Raw genomic sequence first — 3,341 nt, forward strand, 5'->3', positions numbered from 1 at the left:
CCTGATTCCAGATTTCTTTGTAATACTAATAATCAAGACGCAAACTGTTTCGATTAGAATATATGTTCCAATTTCAAAAGCTTCCGACTTTAGATGCGACATCCTATGTCTGATCGATTTCACATGTTGATTTTGATTTCCGAAAATCCGATTAGGAACCTGTGAGTACCAATTTCGAGTCCTTCAATGTCGACTGTGACTGCGAGTCCGGAACTCCAATTCCAATTTCATGAACAACAAAGAAATTCTGATTCCAACTGAGTTCGTTTGCGAATCTGGGAAATTCAAATTCGGAGTATTCAACAAATAAATCGATGTTACATATTTGAGATTGAAGGTTATTATCATATTTACAAGTTTGCCACCGTGTCTTTTATGCTTAGATTAAATGAGTGGCTGAGAATGATTCCCCCATTCTCAACCTTTTTTATTTTCTCAATTGAACTTACCTCTCTCTCTCTCTCTCTCTCTCTCTATATATATATATATATATATATATATATATATATATATATATATATATATATATATATATATATCTTCTATAAATCTTGACAAAATTATTAATAGCTTTGTCCTTTGTTTCCTCTCTTAAATACCTATTAGTTTGATATTTTTCTTCCTCTTATTTTGGTTATCACATTGCTTTTTATAGCTTTTTGATTCATATACTTCAAAAAAACATCAAGGATGAAATTCTTTTTGAATTTAATGTAATAATCTCTCTCTCTCTCTCTCTCTCTCTCTCAATATTAATCCCCACTCCATCTCTCTTATGGTCACACAGACACCCTAATAATCTTTATTAGCTTCAATTGGAAAGTGCTCAAAGTTTGGAACGGTCGACACAAATGATGTTGCAACGATAGTGCCCTCTCATCCCCTTTGCATTATTCAAATCTTGTAGATTTGAGCCTCTCACTCTTAGGTTCGTATATATCGAAAGGTAACATTTTGATTTTGTAATGCAAACAAGTGTTCATTTACGTTTTTCTTTGTTATTCTTATATATGTTTTCTGTCAGCACTGCAGAGAATTTTTCCTTCCAGATTTAAGGCAAAAAATTTCACCGCTGGTATGTTCTGATATAACCTTCTAAACCTACGACATTGTTTGGCTAGGAAAAGCGGTCATCTTCATCCTATCTGGTATGGATGTGTTTCTAACTGTTAAGGATCATCTTATTCATATTTATTGTGACATTTCTTGTAAATATGTTGTTCTGCTGATATTGTTTTGTTCTGGTTAGTTTGCCTTCCCTTATTTTAAATTTATATACCCAAATTTGTCTTGAAATTGAAGTTGCTATGTATTATGGATGCTTTTAATCATTTATGTTCATGATACAAGTATAATATAAGGAAAACTTTGGGTTGTTGCAATAACCTGCTATGTATTTGAAATAATGTTCACACTGCTTATAGGGAAAGGCAAGAAAAAACACTACACTTCAATATACTTTTTTATAATATCACATATTTCACTATTCATGTTAATAGAAGGTAAAAATTAGATCAAAATCGTGCATATCTCAATGAGGTATATTAATATATCTTACTCAACACTTCTGATCTATTTAACTTAGTTTTTATTTTATAATTCTTGTAAATTGAATGCTTAACAAGTTCAAAGAACAAGTTGGAAATTGGCAGGTTTGAAAATACATACCAAGTGCTTGATGAAATGCTTGAAAGAATTGATATGATTAGTAAGGAACAAGTTGAATCTATAACTGTTTTGTCTAATCAGAATGACTTTGATTCATTTTTTGGAACATTTTTGATTCATTTAGCATGATTAGAGTGCAAATCGCTTTTGACCTACTTCGATTTGCCATCTCCTTTTCATCTCAATCATCATAAAAGTCGTCTTTTTCACTGATTTTTTCTTTTCTACAACGTTTAAGGATTTAGTTACTACTTTCTATTGTGATATCTTAATCCTTTATAGGAAAACAGTCTTTATTCATTTAACCTCATGATTGAAGTTTGTAAGTTTCAATATTTCATCCCTGTAGATCACATGTTCATCATTCCTCATCGGTTCCTCTATTTACATTTGAAGTCCATCAACAAGAACATGAGATGTATCAAGGTTGACGAATGCCTCAACCCCATTTCTAACTTACATCAGATCTATTTTGCATTTAATGATATCTAGAAATCTTTGAGAAGGGATTCGATTACATACTTATTGTTTTTTTTTTCAATTTGGTTTTTCTTTGTTCAAGTAATTGATGTCATAAATTACTTATTAATTTATGACATTATCATTTAAGTTACTACATTTTTTGTAACAAATACAATATTATTTCTATTTCTGAAATGAAATAATGATTATAGAGGATTCTTTATAAGTTCGGACAAATTGATGGATGCTTCTAATCGTGTATCAGTATTTGCAATTATTGGGAAAGACGAGACAACCCAGTAAAGATGGGACCTGGTTTCTCATCTTTGGACCATAAATTTAACTACTTAAAGGAACCGGTAAGGGGAATAGTTTTTGATCTGTAAGAAAGAGATTTTAATAAATAAGAGTACCATGATCGGTAATTATATTGTTGATGAGAGTTTGATCTCAAGGTCTACATTAGTTAATTTAGTAAACCAATTTAAGAAAAATATTAGTGAATTTATGTATTGTTTCATATATGTTAGCCAAGTTTTCGTTTCAAGGGTATTATGGTCATTTACTTATTGTTTTGTTTGTTTTTACAGGTCTGAAACTAATCAAGGGAAGCTCAAGTTTTAGCATAACCGGCATAATCTCGTAATTCAACACTTAATATCATTTTTAGACAATATGTGTTAAATGAAAATACAAGTGTAATCATATCTTATTAATCTAATAAAATTTTATAAATCTTTGATTTTTCATTACCATTTTTAATTATCAATATTGTTTTTCTTTATTACATGTGGTTTCCACGGGTTGTAACCTAGCATATATATATATATATATATATATATATATATATATATATATATATATATATATATATATATATATATATATATATATATATATATATATATATATATATATATATATATATATATATATATATATATATATATATATATATATATATATAAACTCAATAATTTGGCTAAAAGTTAGGCCGAATTTTTCATTTCGAATCATGTACAACTACATACCATGCACCATGTTATGTAAAGCTATGCTTGGCATACCGGATGAAAAGCTAGCTGGAAAAAATTAGAGAAATTTACACGGATGGTCCCTGTGGTTAGGGGTTACTTGCACGCTTGGTCCCTAGAAAGTATTTTTAACTCGGACCGTCCCTAAAACTTAGATTTGTTACCCGCCCAGTCCCT

The 3,341-nt window shown here is 29.6% G+C and overlaps 1 long non-coding RNA gene across 3 annotated transcripts; it reads left to right on the forward strand.

Annotated features, from left to right (window-relative positions):
* Positions 1-652: 652 nt before the first annotated feature.
* On the forward strand, positions 653-2,869 carry LOC111915977 (uncharacterized). Of its 3 annotated transcripts, XR_008230002.1 has the most exons (4): positions 653-946; positions 1,033-1,148; positions 2,018-2,094; positions 2,721-2,869. It is a non-coding gene; the product is annotated as an uncharacterized LOC111915977 (long non-coding RNA). The 3 variants fall into 3 exon arrangements; XR_006188796.2 differs by lacking the exon at positions 2,018-2,094; XR_006188797.2 differs by lacking the exon at positions 2,018-2,094 and having other exon boundaries at positions 653-928; positions 1,025-1,148.
* The last annotated feature ends 472 nt before the right edge of the window (positions 2,870-3,341 follow it).

This window comes from Lactuca sativa, chromosome 2 (assembly GCF_002870075.4).
Source record: "Lactuca sativa cultivar Salinas chromosome 2, Lsat_Salinas_v11, whole genome shotgun sequence".
NCBI lineage: Eukaryota > Viridiplantae > Streptophyta > Magnoliopsida > Asterales > Asteraceae > Lactuca > Lactuca sativa.